We start from the raw sequence: 24,901 nt of genomic DNA on the forward strand, positions 1-24,901 counted from the left end.
CCCTCCCTCCCCACGACTGCATACTATTCTGTATAGATTCTACATATACTTTCCTATTGAGTATATTTTCACTATAGTCATGCTATGTAGTCAGACTAAGATAAATGAAAGAAATCGTATAACAAATCAGAACATGATACACAAACACATACACATACACAAACATGATCTGCTACAATATGTGAGTGACTTCCATATTTCTCTCTCTGAGTGTGGCAGGCATTTTGCCTTGAGATCCTCCATTGGGATTTTTTTTTTTTTTTTTTTGGTAAGAAGTTCTTGTGTTATTACAAAAATCAAAGTCTACCAGAAAAAACTCTCACACACTGTGGTTGTTGCTGTGCATAAAGTTCTCCTAGTTCTGCTCCTTTCACTCAGCATCAGGTCATATAAGTCCTTCCAGGCCTCTCTGAAGTCTTCTTGTTCATCATTTCTTATGGCACAATAGTACTCCATTACATTCATATACCATAATTTATTCAGCCATTCCCCAATTGATGGACATCCCCTTGACTTCCAGTTTTTGGCAACTACATAGAGTGCTGCTATAAATATTTTTGTACATGTGGGACCCTTTCCCATTTTTATGATCTCTTGGGGATATAGTCCTAGTAGCGATATTGCTGGGTCAAAGGGTATGCACATTTTTGTAGCCCTTTGGGCATAGTTCCAAATTGCTCTCCAGAATGGTTGGATGTGCTCGCAGCTCCACCAACAATGAATTAGTGTTCCAACTTTCCCACATCTTCTCCAGCATTTATCATTTTCTTGTTCTGTCATGTTTGCCAATCTTATAGGTGTGATGTGGTACCTCAGAGTTGTTTTGATTTGCATCTCTCTAACCAATAGTGATTTAGAGCATTTTTTCATATGATTATAGATAGCCTTAACCTCTTCCTCTGAAAATTGCCTGTTCATATCCTTTGACCATTCATCAATTGGGGAATGACTTGTATGATTATACATTTGGATCAGTTCTCTATATATTCTAGAAATGAGGCCTTTATCCCCGAGCTTAGCTGTAAAAATTCTTTCCCAATTTACTACATCCCTCCGGATTTTGGTTGCATTGGGTTTGGTTGTGCAAAAACTTCTCAGTTTAATGTAATCAAAATTATCCATTTTGCATTTCATAATGCATTCTATCTCTCCTTTAGTAAAGAATTCTTCCCTTCTCCATAGATCTGATAAATACACTATTCCTTGCTTCTCCAGTTTATTCATGGTATCAATCTTTATACCTAAATCATGTACCCATTTGGACTTTATTCTTGTGTACGGTGTCAGGTATGGGTCTATGCCTAATTTCCGCCACACTGTTATCCAGTTTTCCCAGCAATTTTTGTCAAACAATGAGTTCTTATCCCAGAAGCTGGGGTCCTTGGGTTTATCAAACAGAAGGTTGCTATATTCCTTGCCTACTGCATCTTGAGTGCCAAGTCTATTCCACTTGTCTACCTCTCTGTTTGTTAGCCAATACCAAGTGGTTTTGATAATTGCTGCTTTATAGTACAGTTTGAGGTCTGGTAGCGCTAGGCCACCTTCCCAAGCATTTCTTTTCATTAGTCCCTTTGATATTCTGGACCTTTTGTTTTTCCAAATGAATTTTGATATTATTTTGTCCAGCTCTAGAAAGTAATTGTCTGATAGTTTAATTGGTATGGCACTAAACAAGTATATTAATTTGGGTAGAATTATACTGTTGACTCTTTTTAAAAAATTTGGCTCCTTAAATTAATGACTATTTTTTCCTGTGTTGTAATTATTACTTTGCATAGTCTCTAACTTGATAGACTTAGACATTTTTCTTCCTTTTATTCTCTTTTGAAATTTAAATCATTTTTATCAGACTTGTAAGACTCTAGGAAAATATAATTTTGTCAGTCATCAACATCTGCACTTCATCCCTGGCCATATGTCCGTCATTCATGTTTTAATTTGTGGTCCAGAAATCTAAATTCTGTTCACAGGTGTCATCTTATTAATCATTTTCCAAACTGGCCTTTTTCATATTAGCCTCGCCTCCAAACGGCAGTAGTGATGCAAACATTCCCCCCCTCCCAGAGACCTCTCCTGGACTTTGTAATCCCCAGCAATGCTGTCTACGTTTATTCCAGCAACACAGTTCGATCCCACACATGAATTACCAGAAGTGTTTGGAAATGTCAGATTTAACAAATCTTGGGAGGCTCTCTGTCATAGTTGAGATACATTCTCCGGGAAGTCAGCAGACCTCCCCATTGTTAATGTCAGGTTGATAAATAAATGCCTTGGAACTGCTTAGCAGTGTTGCCAACCATCACTACTGGTCTCTTCTCATGACTATCTTAATGTCACCAATGGGTCCACATTTCAATTAATTTCAGTTCAAGAAACATAGTCTGATCTATACTCTAGCAAGATTATTTTATCAGCTGGGAGAAAAATGGTTTACGTGGGGACAAACTGAAAAGGCACACTATTACAATAGCTCAGGTGGGAGTGGATCAAGTAAGCAAACATTTTTTAAATTTATATTGTGTTTTAAGCACTATGAGAGTTGATGTGGGCCTGAAATAAGGCAGTAGTCATACGAATAAAAAAGAGGGAATGAAATCGAGATACTATATCATGTGAAATGAACAAGATTTCACAATGGATTGGTTATTTGGGAGGAAGGAATGGGAAAAATTAATGTTGGCTGGGAGGTTACAAATTTGGATTTACCGGACAATAGTGATTCTCTCAACAAAAATCAAGAAGTTTGGAAGCAGGGTGGGTTTAGGAGGAAGGAGAATGAATTTTGTTTTGGATATGTTAAGGTTGAGATTCCAATGTGATAGTCTAATGGAAATGCCTAATAGGCAGTTGGTAAATGTGGAACTGGACTATAGGAGGGAGATTAAAGTTGAATAAAAACATTGAGGAGTCATATAGACATGATAATTAAACTCAAGGAAGCTGATGGGATTATTGAGGTAGAGGAGGACCAGGGATGTATTTTTGGGCAACATTCACAGATAAGGGCAAGAGTTGTTTCACAATACAGCAAAAAAAGACCAAGAGCAGAAGTGAAAAGAAGAGGAGAAAAACCAGGAAAAGTATCATGGAAACGAAGGGAGAAGAGAGTACTCACAAGGAGGTAGTCATGGACAGGGTCAAAAGATAAAGAGAAATTAAGGAGGAGTGAAAAGGGCTTGTTGGATTTGGTGGTATTTCAATAGTATGGTGGGGTTGGATGCCATATTGTAAAGGCTTTAAAAGTCAATGGAGGCATTAAGTATAGATGGCTTTTTCCTTAGAGTCTGGCTGTGAAAATCAAGAAAAATATAGAATCATAACCCAAGGAGTTTTTGGGGACAGAAGAGATATATAAATATTTGAAAGTGTCAGAGAACAAGCCAGTAAATAGGGAGCAACAGAAGATAAGAGGAAAAGTTACATTCTAAACCTCCTCTCCCATACTCTAGATTTTCATCTTGGAGACTCAATCTGAAATTAACACAAAGAGCCTCTCTGTCCCTGTGATCTCTCCCTCTGTTCAGATTGCTTCTCCCAAAAGTTCCACTTTAAAAGGCCTTTAAAAAGGTCCAGCAATAGTTCATTAATCTCCAGAATGAATTCCAGATCTGATCTCCAGATATTTGATATCTTTATCTCTTCCAATCTTCCCTTCAGCTTCCTTTTATGTTTATCTTCTCTTATTGGAATTATGCTCTCCTGGAGCATATGAGATATTCAAGGAGGACTAGCACTGTGGTGTGAGGGCTTGCCAAGCACTTTTCAGGGCTGTTCATCCATCTTTGGTGTCTACCTGGTACTTAACTCTTATCTGTGACTGCAAGAAGCTATACAACGTGCAGTGGCTACACCCCAGGATAATGCCTCTGCAGATGGGTTAAACCAGGTTGAGGGTAACCCATGGACCTCAAATCCATCGTTGAGTTAGGGAAGTGTCCGCCCCAAGCATGTGAAGGATTTCCCTAGTGGAACGGGTAGATGAGAACAATTCATTCCAATGGCTATGAAAGTGGTTGAAGCAGGCACTATGAGTTGCTGAGAGGTTGGTCAGACAATGAAGAAACTAAGGTCATTCACTGCATCCAGAGCCATTACCAGTAGTTGTGATTTCAATGACTCTGAAAAAATGAGCCTGATTACTTTGTGCAACTGTGCCTCACTTAAATCCAGTTCATGTATTAGTCAAGACATTGCCCAATGAATTCATCGGTCTTTGAAAATAAAGCACAAATAACATTTCTATTACCAGCACATTCTTGATACATGATAACCCAAAGGAGAGAAAGAAGGGAGAGGGAGAATGGGGGAAATTATCTCATTGGGAAATCAACTGACCTAGAAAATAGAGTGAGGAGAGATAGTTTAAGAATTATTGGACTACATGAAAGCCAGGATTAAAAAAAAAGAGCTAGACATCAAATTTCAAGAAATTATAAAGGAAAACTGCCTCAATATTTTAGAATCAGGGGTAAAATAAAATAAAAAGATCCACCAATTACCTTTTGGAAGAGATCCCACAATGAAAATTCCCAGAAATATGGCAGACAGATTCTAGAGCTCCCAGAACAAGGAGACAATATTACAAGTGGTCATTGAAGAGCCACAGTCAGGATCACACAAGATTTATCTGCTTTCAAGTTAAAGAACTGGAGAGCTTGGAATATGATATTCTGGAAGTCAAAGGATCTAGAACAGGGATGGGGAATCTGTAGCCTTGAGGCCACATGTGACCTTCTAGGTCCTCGGGTGTGGCCTTTTTTGATTGAGTCCAAGTTTTACAGAACAAATCCTTTTATTAAGAGTCCTTGTTCTGTGAAGTTTAGATTCAGTCAAAGGGCCACATTTGAGGACTTAGAGGGCCACATGTGGCCTTGAGGCTGCAGGTTCCCTACCCCTGATCTAGGATTGCAACCAAGAATCCCCTTCCCAGCGAAACTAAGTATAATGATTTAGGGAGAAAATGGTCATTTAATGAAATAGATGACTTTCAAGCATTTCCAATGAAAAAACTAAAGCTGAACAGAAAATTTGATATCTAACACAAGACTTAAGGAAGCATAAAAAAGTAAACATGAAAGAGACTTAATAAGGTTAAACTGTTTACATTCCAGTATGGGAAGATGATACATGTAACTTCTAAGAACTTTATTATTATGGCAATTAGGAGACTGCAAAAACAGATGACATGGACATGAGTCAATTATACTGAGATGATCTCAGAAAAATGAAGGGATGAAAAAGAGGGATGCATTTGGGAGAAGGGGAAAGGGAGAGGTAGAATGGGGAAAATTAGCTCATATAAAAGAGGCACACTTGAAAGTTCTTACAGTGGAAGGGAAAGTGAGGAGAGTGGGCAACACTTGAACCTTATTCTCAGAATTAGTTCAAAGAGGGAAGAATATAGAAACATTCTTAACTGAATATAGAAATGTATCCTATCTGTCAGGAAAATAGGAGGGAAAGGGGCTAAGAGAAAAGGGAAGAGGATAAAAGGAAGAATAGATAAAAGGAGGTAGTGGTCAGAAGCAAAATTTACTTTTGAGAAGGGTATAAAGGATGAAAAGAGGTAATAAGAGAGAGAGAGAGAGAGAGAGAGAGAGAGAAGAATAAACAGAAAAAAATAGGACAGATGGAAATGTGCAGCTATTAATCAGAATTCTGAAGGTGAGTAGGATAAACTCACCCATAAAAAAGAAGAGTATAGTAGAATGGATTAGAAACCAGGATCCAACAATATGCTGTTTACAAGTTACATACTTGAAACAGAAAGACACTCATAGGGTTGAAATAAGGGGCTGGACCAGATTTTGTCATTCTTTAGCCAAAGTTAAAAAAAAAAAGGCAGAGGTAGCAATTATCATCTCAGAAAAAGCAAAATTAAAAAATGACCCAATTAAAAGAGATAACCAGGGAAACTACATTTTACTAAAAGGTACCATAGACAACAGATGGAAATACTAAATTTATATGCACCAAATGGGAGAACATCCAAATTCTTAAAGGAAAAGTTAAATGAGTTACAGGAGAAAATAGATAGCAAAACTATATTGGGGGGACCTCAATTGTACCCTCTCAGAACTAGGTAAATCCAACCATAAAATAAATAAGAAAGAAGTTAAAAGATGAATAGAAAAGTTAGATATGATACACCTCTGGAGAAAAATAAATAAGAATACAAAGGAGAATATTTTTTGTCAGCTGTACATGGCATCTTCACAAAAAATGAACCATGTATTTGGGCATAAAAACCTCAGAACCAAAGGCAGAAAAGAATATTAAATGCATCCATTTGCAGACCATAATGCAATCAAAATTACATCCAATAAAGGGTCTTGGAAGCAAATATTAAAAATTAGTTGGGAACTAAGCAATCTAAAACAAACTAAAGAATGAGTGGGCAAAAAAGCAAATCATAGAAACAATCAATAATTTTATTACATATAATGACAACAATGAGTCAACATACCAAAATGTGTGAGATGCCACTAAAGCAATACTTAGGAGAAAATTTATATCTCTAAATGCTTAAATCAATAAAAACAGAAAGAGAGAGAGAGAGAGAGAGAGAGAGAGAGAGAGAGAGAGAGAGAGAGAGAGAGAGAGAGAGAGAGAGAGAACAGATCAGCGAATTGGACATGCAGTAAAAAGAAAAACTAGAAAAAGAACAAATTTAAAATCCCCAATTAAGTACAAAAATAGAAATCCTGAAAAATCAAGGGCAAGCTTAATAAAAATTATTTTACATCATTGAAATAAAAATGCAACATGATACCTTACAAAAGTGACATTTGAGTTGAGTGCTGAAGTAAACTAAAAATTCTAAGAGGTAGAAGTCAGGAAGAGGACTTTGCAGGCATGGGGAGAGTTTGTTCAAAGACATGAGGTTGGAGTATTTAAAATCACATAGGTACAATAACAAGGCCAATTTGACTAGACTGAAGAGTATGTGCAGGAAAGTAACGTAATAATATAAGAAAATTAGGTTGGATCATGAAAGACTTGAAATATCAAAAAGAGGAGTTTGTATTTGACCTTAAAGTTGATAGGGAACTAGTAGAGAGAGCCAATTGACCATGATATGGTCAGACAGCCTTGTGTGGGATGGATTGGAGAGACTTGATATTTCTTCTCCTTCCTTTGAATTTTATTTTATTCTCTATTTAGGAAACACTAAATAAAATAAATATTTCTATATCCTTATTAGAACAGAAAACAGAAGAATCATAAACAATCAGTCAACAAGCATTTATTATACACCCATTCTATGCCAGGCACTGTGCTAGGTTTTGTATACAACACTGAAAATCTCTTTTATGTACAATTTGCTTTTCTTTTTAAGTATATAATAAATTCAACATGTCATTTTCAAAGATGTCGCACTAATCTATGACTCCCTCTGTTCCCTTTTGTGTATTTAAAAGAAATATTTCAATGCCACTCTTTTCCATTGTTATTTGCTGTAGTTCTAAAAATGGCAGCAATAGAAATATCACAAGAGAATAATACTAAAACCTCAATAATTGGTAAAGAAGAAACAAAATTATCATTTTTGCAGATGGCATGAAGGTTTCCTTTGAAAACTTTATAGAATCAGCAAACAGTAGTTTTTTAAAAATTAAACCATGAGATGCAAAATAGATACACAAAATTTATCAGCATCCCTATAAAAAATTTAAAAAATGATAGATAAAAGATAGAAAAAGAAACCATATACAAAATAACTACAAAATGTATGTAGTATCTGGTGGTCAGTCTACCTCACTCAAGACTTATATGAATAAGTTGCAAAATACTCTTCTTAGAAATAAAATCTTAAGTAACTAAAAGGCTATGTATTGCTTATAATTGGACCATGACAATATAATTTAAAGAGATATTATCTACAGGAATTTACAGACATAATGCTATATCAATCAAATTACCAAGGGGTCACTCTACAGAATGAGACAAAATCAGGTTAAAATTTGGAAGAACAAAATGTCTGGGACCTAAAGGGAAATAAAGGGGGGAAAGGTGGGGGAATAGCACTTCATGACCTCAAACCATTGTATAAAACTATAATTACCAAAACCACTTGGAGCTGGTTAAAAAATGTAATTTTTTTATTAGGGGCAGGTAGGTGGTACAGAGAGCATCTAGGTGACTCAGTGGATAGAATTCTAGGACCGGAGTCAGGAAAGCTCATCTTCATGAGTTCAAATCTGACCTGACACTTACTGGCTGTGTAACCCTGGGCAAATCCCTTAATCCTCTTTGCCTCAGTTTCCTCATCTGTAAAATGAGCTGGAGAAGGAAATGACAAACCACTCCAGTATCTTTCCCAAGAAAACCCCAGATAGGGTTGCAAAGACTCTGAAATGGCTGAACAACAAAATGGAAAAGTAGATCAATGGAACAGACTAGATAAGCAAGAAATCAAAAATACTCAGTCAACAAGCATTTATTAAACACTATTTTGTGCCAGGCACTGTGCTAGGCTTGGGGAACACAATGAATCAGCCCATGTCCTCTGGGAAGTTACTTTCTTTTGGGGTGTATACATTAAAGTATATAAAAATAAATACAAGGCAATTTTGGGATGACTCATCACCATACATCTTTTTACAAAGGCTTTTTGCATCTTTATGTTTATCCTACTTTCATTTTATGTCCCAGGATGCTCAAATCCCATTTGAAAGCTGTGCTTCATCATGCATATATTTTAGCAGTTCTTATTAAACCAGAGTTCTTTTCCTTTTAGCTATCAAAATGCAGCAATATCTTATATCATTTAACAATTGATTGAACTCATTTTGTTCTTTATGTAAAAGAACTTTTTCTGTTCTTTTAAATGCTAACCTCCTGAAAAGTCTTTGAAGAGATAATGTACTAAATCAGCAGTGATGATACAAATGCAAATAGTAAATCAATCCCTATCCTCATGGATCTCCCTCATGGAAAGGGGAGGCAAGAGGTCCCTATGTAGTCATCTACAGAATAAATAGAAAGAGGATAAATAGAAATCAACGAAAAGTACATGAGGCAGTAAGTTTGCTGCCACCAGAAGTGTTCAGCATAGACTGGATATTCAGCTACTTGTCAGAAGTTTTGTATAAAGGATTCCACATGGGGTGAAAACTCAAACAACCTCCAAGAACCTTTGCATGCCTAAAGAAATGAGAGAAATAGTTTAAGGAAAACTGATTCTGAATTCCATAGGCTGTGCAGAATTTCTATGAGCTTTGAGTACTAAAACCTTTTTGCTAGACAGGGTTAACTCACTCTTTGGGTGTATTCATATGTGTTCAATGTTCCAGAAAATGTCAGGTCTCTTTTAGAACAAGCTAACAGAACCACATTCCTTTCCCCTCACAGGGAACTACCCAATAGCTAGCAGGAGAGCATTCTCTGAATTCTGAGTCTTGGGATAATCACCCTGAAGCCAACTCTACACATGTCCCCCTGTTTGTTCAAGGGATGAATCGGCATGCTAGGGCAGCATCCCAATTTCTCACCACGAGGACCACGACTGCATAAGGCAGCACCATCATCATGGTTATATCAGTGGCTTTTGAGTGACTCTGTACTCCTGACCACCGGAATATCTGGTAGCCATGTGTTTTGCACACGGGAAGGAAGCATTACACATCTTCAACTGTTTTCAAGGCTATGGCAGCAGCAGCTCAGTAATTAGAGCAGAGAGATCTTGGAAAACCTTGTCTGGCCAGCGAATGATGAGTTTGCTTTTGGTTTAGAACATTAGCATGCAGAGGTGGGTCACAAGGGAAGGGTGGTGAGATGGTTTGGAAAGATAAAGGGGAGTGATTCAATGTGGTGGGGAAGTCTCTGAAGAAATCAAAGCACCCAAACATCATTATTTCTCTAGGCTCACAGACATTCTCTCTCTCACCAATTGTTTTTCTCTGCTAATGAAACTGTTGGACCTTGAGATCCACATGGATAAACACACTGGTTGACTTTAAAGTTTCTTCAAATCCTAAGCCTAATTGGCAAATGACAGTGGGTGGAGGAAGCTTGTCAAGAAAGCCCACAAAACACTCTCTGGCAAGAGTCTCAATCCCTAGAAGACCGTTCTCTCGTGTTGTATTCTCTATGGACTAATGACATCGGAGAGTCACCAATTATAAGGGAAATACCAGGATACCAGAGTTGTTCCATGGCAAAGTGGTCAATACATACCTTTCTCTACCCCTACACAAACCATGAGGCAAAATCAAGTCATTTCCTACAGAGAATCTTCAATCTGAAAAGAAGAGATTTGCTCTCATGTGCTGCTCCATAGACACAAAAGATAGCTTGGACCTTGGTAACTTGGGTTATAATGGGAATGGGCTAGGAAAATGCTTTGGAACCAGCGAAGTCCCATGCAAACCTCATAAAGTTTGGCTTTTTCTTTTTTTTAACCAATGAACCCTAGGTCAGGATGGGTTTGGGGGTAACTTCCTCCTCACAACCTCGACTTCCTGTCTCTAAGGGAAAGAAAAGACTCATCTCAGTCTCTCTTACAAAACATTTTGGTGACTTCAATGTAGATGAATCAGAAACATATGGATCAAATTTCCTCCTAAAATACACATGGGCTTAGCAATTAAAAGAAAATGTGTTGGATGCAGCAGATTTGCTCTTCCAGCCAAACCCAAATGTTTGAGAACTCCACAGCCCCCAGACAGAGTGATGGCCACCAAAAAGGATCACAAGGAATTAATGGAGAAAAACTAGGCTGATAAATGTAGAGGCACAAGGCATACAATAACTAGGAGGAAGCACTACTGGGCCTGGTGTCAGGAAGACCTGAATTCAAATCTGTTCTCAGACGTGTATTACAAGTATGACCCTGGGCAAATCACTTAACCTCTGTCTGCCTCTAGTTTTCTCATTTGTAAAATAGAGATTATTGTAGCACCTACTTGGGTTGTTACAAGGCTCAAATGGGATAATATTTATAAAATGTTTAGCCTAGTGCCTGGCACGTAATAAGTGCTTAATAAAAAACCCAGAAAAACAAAACTTATTTGCTTCCTTCTCCCCCCACCCCGCTTCCTTTCTCTATCCCTCCTACTCTTCATCCCTCCCTCCCTTGTTTTCCTTCCTTTCTTCCATCCAGTCAACATTTTGTTTTTCAACAGTCAGCAATTTCCATGCACACAGAAATAGGGAATGAAGCATTTTAGTGTCTATGGATCCCATTAACAGGGAAAATTCTCCTGCAGAAATTATGCACTAGAAAATTTGCCTTGAAATATGGGCTGATAAATGTGTTAACTTACAAGGAAAAAATCTAAACGATATTAGAAAAGGGTTGTTACAAGATGTACTGGATAGACATACACCAAACACATTCTGGCTGGCAGGCTGTACATTCTGTTATTTGATAAAACTAATAATGTGGTAGGACGTGTTGATATAACTGATCCATTTAGCAAAAACCACAAACATTTACACAGAAAAAATAAATAAATAAGGTTTGCAGCTCTGGCAGAGGAGCTAAAACAAATCTAGAAACTGAGGAGCATCAAAAAAAAAGACAGATATTGACTTGGCAAGTGGGATGATTTCACTGCACATTTGTTTGACTCGGAACAAAACGTTTGGTCAAATCAAGGGAACTCATCATTCAGTCACTTTCTACATTTATTTACTAAATAGCTATAGGTATCTCCCTAACTGATTTCTGCCCCAGTTGTGTAAAATGAGGTGAATGCTACCATTTGTCACTAGATATCTATGAAGTACTTTGCACTCCTCTGAGGAAGGAGCAGAGCCATAACTAGGAATTCTGCACATTGAGCAAAGTGGGCAGATCAGGTGATAGGGAGAGCTCACCTGGGGTGTATAGCCATGGAAAATGAGAAGAAAAAGCACAGCCTTTGACAGTGCTGATAGAATCCCCTAGATCAGGGGATTCATGTTAAGAACATGAAGTCCATGGATTTCAGGAGGTTTATTAACTTGGGTGGGAAAAAAAATTACATCTTTGTTTTTCACTAACCTCTAACTGAAATTTCTCGTTTCCTTTAATTATAAAGGTAGGCAACAAATATTTTTTCTGTCCATAGATTTCACCAGACTGCCAAAGGGATCCATGACACAAAAGTGTTAAGAACTTCTGCTCTAGATTTTAGGACCCTGAGACAAACCCCAGCTGCCCCATTTAGTTATGGCTCAGAGAAAAGAAAATACAAAGACAAGCCATCATTACTGGGCTTTTCCCTCAAGTTTAGGAGAGTAACTTTTTGCACTTTGGGTTTTGTTTCCAAGTCTTTAAGAATGTCTCTGGCTTTTCGATGGGACATTAATATTTTAGAATCCTCTTTAAATGTGTTGAGATAACACTGGGGAGTTTTTTACTTAGATGAGACCAGTTTGGATTCTCTGACATCAATAGCCATATAATCATACTTAGATAACACAGACCACCCAGGAAACTAAAATGACTTCACAAATAGTCAATCACATAATCTCAGCAGATCTTTGAAGAGGTTTTTACATAGCAGAGGGAGTCATTCTCAATAAAATAGCCAAGGAACTGAGTGAGTGATGTATCTAAATTTACGGGAGACCTGTGAGAGAGCCACAAATAAACTAGAGAAATGCTTCTGACATTTTGCAAATCATAAACATTACCTGACACAATCTTCTCCCAATTTATTCTTTCATTGTTTTGAGCATTATATGCACCAAAGATGCTTCCAGAAGATTCCCAACTCAAACCGTATTGCAACTTTTTTATGGTGTGGTGGTAGGGAGGTGGAGAGTGGGAAGGTGAGAATTGCAGACAACAGGAAGGAGGTATGGAAATTCTGGTGCCAAGTTTTTTCTATTTTTACAAACAGATAATGTTCAATTGACAACACTGTTAGAAACTAATACCTTATTGGTTACTGTGCTGGGCTCCACTTGGCACAGAATCATAGATTTGTTACTCTCCGACCTGAAATATGATTGGTGCTTTCCTTTACAGTTTGATCTTTTTCACTTGAATGATAAGGCAAGTATTTTTTGGTAGGGGGTGAAGGAGATGCATTTTGTGACAGTTTTAAGGTATAATTGATATTTTCCCCTTAGGAAGCCTGATTACTTTCATCCTCATTCAAGGTAGATGCCTATAGCACACTGTCCCCAGTTAAACTAAAGCAACTTACAAAGTCAAGCCAGTAAGCATTTATTAAATGCTGATCATCTGCCAAACTTGGTGCTAAGTGTTGAGAATACACATAGAAGCAAATAGAAAGATAGTTCTTGCCCTCAAGGAGCTTCTATTCTAATGGGGGAAAAGATAATACATAAAAGAAGGCTGAAAGATGATAGGAAGGGAAAGATATCCATGAAATGTGTGGGGGTGGTGCATAGTAGAGTAAGAAGTTTGGAGAGTCAAAAGCGGAGAGCTGACTGAGGAATGAAAGAGTAAATATGGTTGGCTTGGGAAATATCTTGAAGATGGAGGTTCCAGGAGGAAATGATCCATCAAAGAAAGTGGCCACAGCGGTGAAGGAATCTTCCAGGGTGAGAAGAATGCTAGGGAAGGGTACAGAAACAAGTTCAAAAAGTCAGGAGTAGAGCCCAGAGAGGAATAAAGGTACAAAGTCTTCCCACTAAATGAACTTACATTTTTTCCATCATTATTTTTAATAACAGATTTTCAACTCAAGGACAATTGCTTTATCTCCTTTGTGATGCTTGGAAGAAGAGAAAGAGATGAAAAGATTCACCTGAAAGGTGAAACTTCAAATCTTTTATGATGTTGATACAGACTAGGGAAAGGAGAAACTAAATCCTGGCATGTTGTGCTTGGGGAGAAAAAACATTGCAGAAAGAGTCTAATGACAATTCAAGATTTTATCTGAAAGGAAAAGATCAAGGAGAAGCTGGTCTGCTATATGCTCAGTTTAAAACTAGTCAAAATATGTGATTTTGACAGGATGAAACAAAAAAAGACATTTGACAATTTAAAGATAAAAGAATTGTCTATCTGATCATGTCTTTCTGATTTCCCATAAATGGAAATTATATAATTTTTGAAGGAAATATATTAGGAAGAAATATATATTAAATTCCCAGAGCTTACCATAGTGATGGACTCTGAAAGGAATCAGAGCATATGGCATGGTGATTTCTCTCAGCCATGACCATGCTTCTGGGTGACTGGAAGGATGGTGGTGCTATCAACATTAATAATGTTTCCAAAATCATATGAAAGCACCATTTTCAGTGGAAAACAAACCTCTCATCTTAAAAGTCTCAAAACACTACAGTAACAATGTCCCACCAATTTCAGTTTATGATGGAAATATATGTTTGTGTCTGTGTGTATTTACACATGTATATGTGTTTGGGAAGGTCTGTATATAAACATCGATGTACAGGGCAAAGTTAGTAGGGGTGGAATGTGGAGGTGTAACATGAGAAGTAAGGACAGGCAAAAAGGGTGGGAGAGAGGAAAAGGGTGGGATAAAAACTCAGGTTCAGCATCTCTATGCATATTTTTAACAGTAGGCTAACCATGTTCTGTCAATAAATACTTTTTGAAAATTATTATGTTGGAAAATTTTTTTCCAGGTCTGAACAATATGTACTAGCTCTACCTGCATTTGCCACAACCAGTCCCATCTTCTTAACCAATCCAACTTCTCTCAGATGGCTACCAGATACTCCTGTGGTTGGGAACCACTCACACAGAAGCCACAACAACCAAAAGAACACTGCTTTGACACAGTGTTCCTTCATGATGGATTAAGTTGATCCACTAATTTTCATTCTTAAACAAATGTCTGTTTGTGTGTGTACATGTGCATATATGCATGCAAAAGTCATAGTACCCTTCTCCTGTTCCTAGAGAGTGACTTTGTCTTCTCCAAAAAGTGTTTTCAAAAGGCATTAGGGCTTCAAACCCTACACATTCCCTTGTTATCCCTTCTTCTCTTGGCCATCTCAACCTTTCTTTATGAAGGTAACGTTCAGGTATGTGAAATTCCTTCAGAAACTTAATGTGTTGAACAAATATAAGGAATTATTTTTAGTATTAGGCTAAGAGAATTCAAGCAACGCCCTTCAACAATTACATGGAGGTTTCTCGAAAAGTCAGACAAAGAGGGAATATAGAACTAGATGTATCTTATAACTTCCTCATTGAACCTATTACCATATTTACATTAGAAAACTTTGATGTTTCTTTTGGAGATCATCACCTCCACCTAATGAAGGTGTCTGTGGCCAAGACATCCAAGAGATACCCTCTCTTTGAGAGCTGGTTATCACACTCCTTCCCAGTCAGTGCAAGTGTGCATCCATACACATATAATTTCTTTTAGACTTTAGGAATATTGGTCCATGTTTAATTTCATGGAAAGAACTTAATTATATAGTCAGGAGTTCCCAAAAAAACTATTTCCACAGAAGATCATTATTTCATGGTAGAAGGAAAGGACAAACAAACTGTACCCATAAAATAGGAATAAGGAGACCTGGGATCTGTCTTTAATGCTGTCACCCAGCAATTGTACATTTTTGGACAACACACTTCAACCATCTAAGTTTTAGTTTCCTCCCCTTTAAAATAAGGGATTTGGATCAGATGATCTTACATTTCCTCCCAGTTGTAAACTTCTATGATCATTTGACCATCACCTTAAACATTTGAATATAGTTGTATGATTTCGCAGGAAATATTTTCTTATGAAATTCTTTGATAGGGCCATAGGATCATAGGTTCAGTGCTGAAAGGGATATTAGAGACCATCAAGTCCAATGAGACATAGGGAGTTTGAATGACTCGCTCAGGGTTGTGTAGCTAGTAAGTATCTGAGGCAATTTTGAATCCAGGTTTTTGAGTTCAGTGTTTTATTACAATGCTACTTCAGAAGCGAAATGGAATGTTTGAAATGACACTTTAAAATCATCATTTCTTGAGCTGGACCTGGTAGGAATCTTTGAGATCATCTAGGCTAAGAGGAATGATTTACTCAAGGTCCTAGAGTTATCCAAACAGCAGAGTCAGGATTTGTATTCTTTCAGTCTAGTATTTTTCAATTACCCAATGATAAAGCCCCTTTTCATTTTTCAGTCATTTTCATTCATTTCAGATTCTTTGTGATCCCATTTGGGATTTTCTTGGGAAAGATAGTAGAGTGGTTTGCCATTTCCTTTTCCAGCTCATTTGACAGATGAGGAAACTGAGGAAAACAGGGTGAAGTGACTTGCCCAGGGTCACATTGCTAGTAAGTATCTGAGGCTGGATTTGAACTCATGAAGATGAGTCTTCCTCATTCCAGGGTTGGCAGAACATGACCTAGCTGCCTCTAACAGAGCCCCTTTAGAAGCCTAATTTCATAACATGGCCAAAGCTTTGTGTCCCAACTTATATCTTGGTCACAAACAAGTAGCTTCCTTTTAAGGAGCAGAAACCAGGTTGTGACAGATGTAGGGAAATAAAGCTTGCAATGAGATATTTTGAAAAATAGTGACAGTCAAACAAGTTGTGGTATATGATTTTGATAAAATACTACTGTGCTATAAGGAATGATGAGATCAATGATCTTAGAAATACATGCATAGACTTGCATGAAATAATGAAGAATCAAATAAGTAAAAGCAAGAAAACATATACAGTAACAGCAATAGTGTTTTAACAACCACTTTGAGTGGCTAAGTCATTTTGACTATTATAAATACCCAAATTAACAGCAAAGGATGTATGAAGGAAGATGCTATCTGCATCCAGAGAAAGAAATGATTAATAGAAGTATGTATAGAATTATTTTATGCATGTGCACACACACACACACACATATTTGTGTTTAGTGGTAGTCATCTCTAGGGTGGGGGAAAGAAAAAAAAGAAACATTATAACTTTATTATATATTTTAAAAGAATAGCAAGTTGTACATAATTGATTTGCAATTTCATGTACAATCATCTTTTAAAAACCATACTATGTGATGGAAATGCTTTATTTCATCAATTAAAAAATTTAAAAAAAAAGAAAATTAGTGACAATGATTGGAGCCCCCATTAACAACCATAACTTTTATTTACATCCTAGTGTGATGATTAAAAAGGTTTGAGACATAGTTTCTGAATTTAATCATTTTATTAACGAAGCCAGTAGATTATTAATAAAAGGATGTTCATTTAGTCACCTCTCTTAGACCAAAGACCCCTACTAGCAGTGGAGTCACAATTTATATGCCCTTTGAAAAGTAGATGTTTCCAAGGGATGGCAATCAGCTGTGATTTGTTAACACAATGGGAGGTGGGCTATCTTGCAGTACATGACTTAGGTCACTCAAATGTTGGTCAGAGAGACATCAATTTCCATATTACATCTCTTTATGATGGGGAGAATCAGCATTTTTCCCAGGCCTGTCTGAGCCAACACAATAAACAGGAATACACCCATTAGCCCAAACTTAGAATTTCTTTTACTGTTTGATTAGATCTCAGCTTGGATAAATCTCTATGAGAGACTTCCCACATCGGTTGATTTCTAGATAAGGAAGTAGGAAAGAGGGACACCTTGTATCTAATGAAATAGTTACTAAATATGAGAGGAATATTCATTTCTCACATTGGTATATTATCCAGTTGAGGCTACGGGTGGCTTGATAAAATAGAAAGAACAGAAATTTAAAATGGCAATCATTTGGCAAAGACTTTACATATATCTTTCACTGTCCAAATTAGTGTCCTTTCTTTATAATCCTGCCCTTGCTTTGATGTATTTCAAATACTAAACAACTTCTATGCTCAAAAGCACTTTATTAGGCACTGGGAATACATCAATGATAAACTAAACAATCCATATTCCCAAAAATCTTATAGTCTACTAAGGATATACATAATAAACATGAAGACAAATAAGCATTAGAGTGGTAGAGTGTGATAGAGGCACAGACAAAGGGCTCATTTCAGCTCAAGGTATGAAAGTAGACTTCATGGAGAAGGCAGAAAGTGAGCTGGTCCTTGGAAGGAAGAGAAACATTTCTTTAGGAAGAGGAAGGAATGTTTTGTAGGCCTAGGGGATGGCCAGTGTGAATGCATGGGGTAGGAAACAGCTGAATAAAATCAGGGAACTTAAGTATGAAGGGAAATGATATGAAATAAGATTGGAAAGGCAGGTTGGAGCCAGACTGTAAAGTTCCTTATATGCTAAATTGAAGAGCTTGTTATTTTATCCTACAGGTATGTTAGCAGTTGACCTGCTTAGCCATCTTGGCCATATCATAATTACAAGTGACATTCCTTCTAGCCGTTTGGAATGGGAAGAAGGGTGGAGAGAAGAATTCTCCTTATTCGCACCTTAGCTCTGCCCAGAACCATAGCGAGTCCCAAAAAGTCACGTTGGATTAAGCAGGCAGCTTTCTGTTATTGACAGAATAATATTCAAAACAGATTTGTCCCTTGGAAAAAGGATTGGATGGAGAGGATGATCATGATTCCAGGGAACAGATAATGACAGTTCTAGGCATAGTTCTAGGGAACTACAAGGGAAGAATGTCGTCTATATTGTAAAATGTGGTCACTCAGTTGTCTTTGCTTAACTGTTTCTCTTGTTTTTATTACAAAGGAAGGTTCAGTTCTAGTGTGTGTGTGTGTGTGTGTGTGTGTGTGTGTGTGTTTGCGTGTGCATGTGCATGTGCGTGCATGCGTGTGTGTAGGGGGCATAGCCAGAAATGACAATGTGGCCTTGGGCAAGTTCTTTAGGCTCTCTGGGCTTCATTTTCCTCATCTCTAAATTGAGGGGATTGCAGTAGATGGCTTCTGAAGTTCCTTCCAAGTTCTAAATCTATGATCATAAGATATTTTTAAAAGTATTCATAAAACTTAATTGAAAACAAAATTAATTTATTTTTACTCCCTCTCTCCATTCTTTTTTCTTCTTCAGAGTGCTCCATTTTCATTTCTCTTAGGCTCAATCTCAGGTTTTAGCTCTTGCTCTAGTTCTCACAGCAAATAATTGATGGATGGAGAAAATTTTATTAACAGGTAATAGGGAGCCACTTCAATTTCTTGAGCAGGAGAGTGCTATGTTCAGATATTATACATAAGGAAAATTATTTTGGCAGCTTTGTTTGGCTGGGTTGGAGGGGAGAGATTGGAGGCAGGGAAACCAGTTAAAAGATTATATATTACAATAGTCTAAGAAAGGAGGTGGGTGAGGGGTGGTAATTGTATGAGTGGAGAAAAACATCTAAATTGCATAGGTGAGTCCTAGAGTTGACAGCTGTTTGGCAGCCTATTTTTCTAACCTTATTGGCCATTACTCCCCACCTCCCTCCACTCTTTATTCATGCCCAACTGGTCTTCTTTCTGTTCTTCACACAGGATATTTCATCTCCCCTTTGCTGTCATTGTTCTGGTGGTCTCCCATGCTTGAGATGCACTCCCTTCTGGCCTCCATCTCACAGAGTGCCTTCCTTTAAAATACAGACCAGGTATTATCTTCTGAATAAATCGTTTCTCTACTCGCCCCCCCTCCCCGCAACCAGTGTTTTCTCTTCCAAGCTACTTTATATTTAACAATTTTGTATATATTTGTATTCATTTATATTTGTATCTATTTGTGTTGAACTTAATGTTTATATTTTAGGGCATGCTTATTATCTCCTCCATTAAAATATAAGCCTATTGTGAGAAGGGATTGTTTTATTCTTTGTACCTGTAGCTCCAGCTTTTAGCACGGTGTTTGGCATATAATGAACACTTAATAAATGATTGATTGAGTAAGGGGAGGAAGAAGAGTCAAAGATGATTCTAAGCTTTCAAGTCAGAGGGATGAGGAAGCCATCAGTGGAAATGGGGAAGTCAGGGAAAGGGGGACTTTTAGAGGGGAGATGATGAGTTGACCTTTGGTGACATGTCATAAACTTGCTACTTATAGATATAGATATCTTATACTCAAGGTCCTCCAATACCATGTGGACAACATCTTTCTAAAACCGACTAGGAAAGTTCAGGAAGTAGTCTATTTAGATAAGAGATCTGAGATAAATCTGATTAACACTCTCTTATCATTGATCTCTATGCTAACATAGGGGCAGCTAGTGGAACAGGGGATAGAGTACCAGATCTAAAGTCAGGGAGACTTGAGTTCAAATTTGCCCTCAGACACCTATTAGCTATGTGACTCTGGGTAAGTTATTTCATCTCGGTTTGCCTCAGTTTCCCAATTTGTAAAATAAGGATGCTAATAACACCTACCTCCCGGGGTTTTAGGGATGATCAGATGAGATAATAATAGTAAAGGGTTTGGTATATGCTAGATGGTATGTAAATGTTGGCTATTAATAAATATTATTATAGAATTATAAATAGTGTTATCATATTATTATTTACAGCACATCCCAAAATATGTGTGTACATATATATGCATATATATATGTATATATACATATATACACATGCATACATACGCACCTACGTGAGGACCCAGGCTCCTCATGTACTCACTTCAGGACTGTACAACTTCCACTTGTCTTATCGACTTTTCTTAACTTCTTCCCTTTATTTGTTTTTCTGGTAGAAATACTCTGAATCTCCCTCATCGTTCACTTTCCCCAAGCTCCTGCAAACAGACTGACTCTCCTAGAATCAGTCTTTGATTCCATATAAGCCCATATTATAGTTCATCTTTTCCTTTTCATATAGGTTAATGAACCCCTTTCTTGGTCAATAAAGTCCTTCACACCAATGTTAGTTCTCCATCTGTGTTTCTTCCTCTGTCACTCACAAGCCAGTCTCCAAACATGCCATCTCCAGTCTACTTCCTGATGCCTTTAAACAACCCCTATGAGTAACTGGTAAGATCTTCATGATTTTGATTGGTTGTGTTGAAATAGTGTTGACATGACCTTAATTCCATATTTATTAGCATATACTCAGTAAATGCTTGAGGCAAATCTGGGATTAAAGTCTTTGTGTTTCTTTCCAGTCTGCTTCTCAGTACTTTTCCTTGAAAAATCTTGTGAAAATACATCTAGATGATACCCTAAAATTTTAGGATTCCATGAGTAGATAAAATTTTCTTTGGTTTTTTAACACAACTGACACAATAAAAAGCTTTCTGTAGTTAAAATGTGAATCTAACAAAATTCAAGACAAGGACCTATAAAATACTCAAAGATGGAAATAACAGTTAATATTTATACGATGCTTTAAACTTCAAAAAAGTGTCTTATTATGTCTGTTTTACATGTGAGGGAACTGAGTCTAAGAAGGGTCAATTGACTTAAGGTTTAGTAAACTGTGACTGAGGCAGGATTTGCACTCAGGTCTTCCTGATCCCAAAATCTGGTTCTTAAGCTATTGTACCTTCTAGTCACATCTGAGAGCTATAAAGAAGAAAAACTTAGGAAAAGAACACATAACATTTTAGTAAAAATGTATTAGAAACATTACACACACACACACACACACACACACACACACACACACACACACACACACACACACACATATATATATATAAAACAATGTATCATGAGTTCATGATTTCCTGTGTGGAAATTACCTTCATCCATGCAAATTGTAATATTTGTTCTCTATAACAGGGCTTCTTAAGCTTTCTCTACTGGACCCCTTTTCGCATTTAGGCAGTACTCCTTGGCATTGAGTGGTCTGAGGCTACGGTAAAGTTACCCAATGCAAGACAGGCAAGCACCGACAGAAGCACCTCAGATTCATGTCTGATTTTTAATTAATTTTTGGTCTTTGTGCATTCAGAAAACTTTTAATGTTGTCAATTTTTTCATGACCCCATATTTAAATTTAAGAAGTTTAAGAGGTGTTGCACATCAAAGTACCTGTCCATAACTTCTACATATGAATAAGATGTATATATCTCTTTCTTTACATAGTGGTTTGGTGAAAATAGCAGAATGTCTCTATTTAAAACTACTTGAATATTATTCAAAAATTAAGCTTTGATTAAAATGTCTTGTCACTCCAAAGTCTTCCCCCACCTCCCAGAATTTAGTCTGTATCAGGGGGAACTTAGAGCCTAATTCTGTGATGGTTATATTTGCTAAAATACTCTTTAATACTAATTAACCCACAAACACCTATCTGGTGAGTGGTTAGGGTTGAAAATGATGGGCAATGCAGACAGCTGTGCAAAGAAGACAGTGCAGCTGTCTGCAACCATTCATTGACACTCCTGTCTCCGAGTTTAACAGATGTTCTCTTGACAGTAGTGATTGGTGTTGGAACCTGGCAGTCTCTGAGGTAATACGGTAGGGGTGCTGTGCCTGGATTTGTGGGAGAATGGGAAGAGTAAATATTAGGGGTGATGGAAGATTATATGTTTTACTCATGTTTCAAGCACTGGATTTGTGGTAGCTCTGGGTTCCAATGCCTTTCAACAGAGCAATATCAGTATTTTAGACACTAACGACAAGACCCTGGAAAAATCTGGTGGGCAGTTTTGGTAGAGGAGTCTTCAGGGAGTAGGCAAAAGATCTAGTCTATATGCACATAATTAATGAGAATAATAATAGCGAGCAGTTATATAGCATCACCTAATATGTGCCAGGTATCGTGCCAAGAGCTTTACAAATATTATCTAGTTTGATCCTCACAACAACTTGGGAGTTAGGTGTTATTATCTCCTTTTACAGATGAGGAAACCAACTCAAAGAAGGGTTAAGTGACTTACCCAGGATCATACAGCTAATAGCTGTCTCAGGTCATATTTGAGCTCAGGTCTTCCTGACTAGGCTTAGTGCTCTCTTCACAACACCAGCTAGCTGTGGCAAGTGAGAAGTGCTTCTGGGTGCTTGTTTACATTTGTTAGCCAACAGGATATCTGAGAGAAAGGTAAGTTTGGAGAAAATTAGATGAGTTAAAAAAACAAAATTAGAAAAGATTATCAGGGGTGCCATGTTATTATACAATCTGTCTTCCTTGTTTCTGTTACTTTCTGGATCTGAATATTATAGATCCAGAGTCAAATGACCCAAGCAGCCATATAGTCCAAACCAATGAGGAAACTGAGGCCATGGAGGTTAAATGACTTGCTCCAAGTTGTAGTATAGTTAATGTAAAACTCAGGAGTTGAACCTTGGTCCTCTGACTTCAGAGCCAGTGTTCTTTCTGTTTATTATCTCTATGAACTTGGGAAAACTCCCTTAACTTCTCTGAGCCTCAATTTTCTCATTTGTAAAAGGAAGGGGTTTGACAAGATGGTCTCTGAAGTTCCTTCCAGCTTCAGAGCTGTTATCCAATGATCCATTCTGTGATATTACATTGTAATAATGGATGGTATATGGTCTAAGGGAAGAGTCCCTTCCCAGGGTCCTTCATTCCAGTAGCATGAAGGAGTGCCTTTGAGAGGATCTATAAGAAATCTGAGGTAGTTAGGTGGTGCAGTGGATAGAGTACCAGGCTTGGAGGCGGGAAGACTTATCTTTCTGAATTCAAATCTGGCCTCAGACACTTACTAGCTGTGTGACCCTGAGCAAGTCACTTAACTTCTTCATCTGTAATACAAACTAGAAAAGGAAATGGGAAATCATTTCAGCATCTTTGCCAAGAAAACCCCAAATAGGAACATGACTGGAAAAACTACTCAACAATAACAACATAGGAAACTTGGAAGCTGTTTTTTTCAGGAGATGCCCTTCTGATCACCTAGAATTCTTTCCCTAAGAATAACAATACTTTTGTTGAAAATATTCTCAATTTTGTTTCCTTCTCTGATGTACAGACAAGTGCTGTAGAATATATGGAGACTGGGGAAAATGTTTGGATCCAAATTATATGGTATAGATGAACTTTCTGAACTTTGTGCATACATAATCATCTATATCAAAAAGAATGTGACTCAGTTTAAATCTTGATAATTTCCTCACATTTCATGGACGTGATTCTAAATTATTATCTCTTACCCTAAATTCCTTCCCTTTTTGATCATACCTCCAAGGGCACCATTGCTTGAGTATATATCCCAAAGTTCACAAAACTCTTACAAACATTAGCAAATGAATGGTTAGTTTAGATAGAACACACACACGTATACCTCCGATGTAAGCAGTAAGGAGTCCACAGTTTACATTTTTGTCTTTTTTTAAAGAGAAATCATATTCCATATGAGCCAGTCTTTCAGCCAAGAGAGTGTAGAAAGAATCTTCTCCCCCCTCTCCATAGTCTTTTTCTGTCTCTTGACTCTGTCTCTTTCTACCTCTTACACACTCCCTTTTTAATCATGTTTTTAATGCCCTTTGTAGACAGAATGAAGTAGAATATAAATTATGTTTACCCATCTTAGAACAAGCTGTTCCTCAGCGACATACCAAGACACCAAAAATGAGACAGATTCTTTGGATAATACCTTCTTTGTGAGCGAGGATTGAATCACTAGGTCTAGAAACAAATGATTAATCACAGCCCAGCTTTAATGAGAATGACCACAGTCTGTGAGGTCCCTAAATTCAAAAAAGACAAATGTGTATGGCAGTAGTTCTTAACCCTTTTTTCTGTCGTGGTTCCCTGGGTCAATCTGGGGAAACTTATGGACCCTTTCTCAGGATAATGCTTTTTGAATACATAAAATAAAACACACAGGTTTAAAAAGAAACCCAATTAAATTGAAATACAGTTATCAAAATATGAAAAAAAAGTTCATAGACTCTCTGAAATCTAAGCATGGACTCCTTGGACCCAAAGTCAAGGAGTTAATTTAATCTCTGGAAAGTCACAGTTTCTTAAAGGTGGCTTCTACAATAGTAGTAATGAAAAGTGTAAATATAAAATATGTAAACAAGCAAATACCATCTTCCTTTCTAGATATGTATCTGACCAATGAGAGGATTTTGGACAGCATGTAGTTTGTGTCCTTATTTTCTTGCCCAATTTTTCCATTCCTCTCCTTCAAGTAGGATCAGGTACACTAATCTTTATGGTCCTAGAA

General features: G+C 37.3%; 1 pseudogene; it reads right to left on the bottom strand.

Annotated features, from left to right (window-relative positions):
- LOC140513825 (enhancer of rudimentary homolog pseudogene) overlaps positions 1-24,901 on the bottom strand; it is a 39,180-nt pseudogene that overhangs the window by 3,420 nt on the left and 10,859 nt on the right.

Source organism: Notamacropus eugenii, chromosome 7 (assembly GCF_028372415.1).
Source record: "Notamacropus eugenii isolate mMacEug1 chromosome 7, mMacEug1.pri_v2, whole genome shotgun sequence".
Classification (NCBI taxonomy): Eukaryota; Metazoa; Chordata; class Mammalia; order Diprotodontia; family Macropodidae; genus Notamacropus; species Notamacropus eugenii.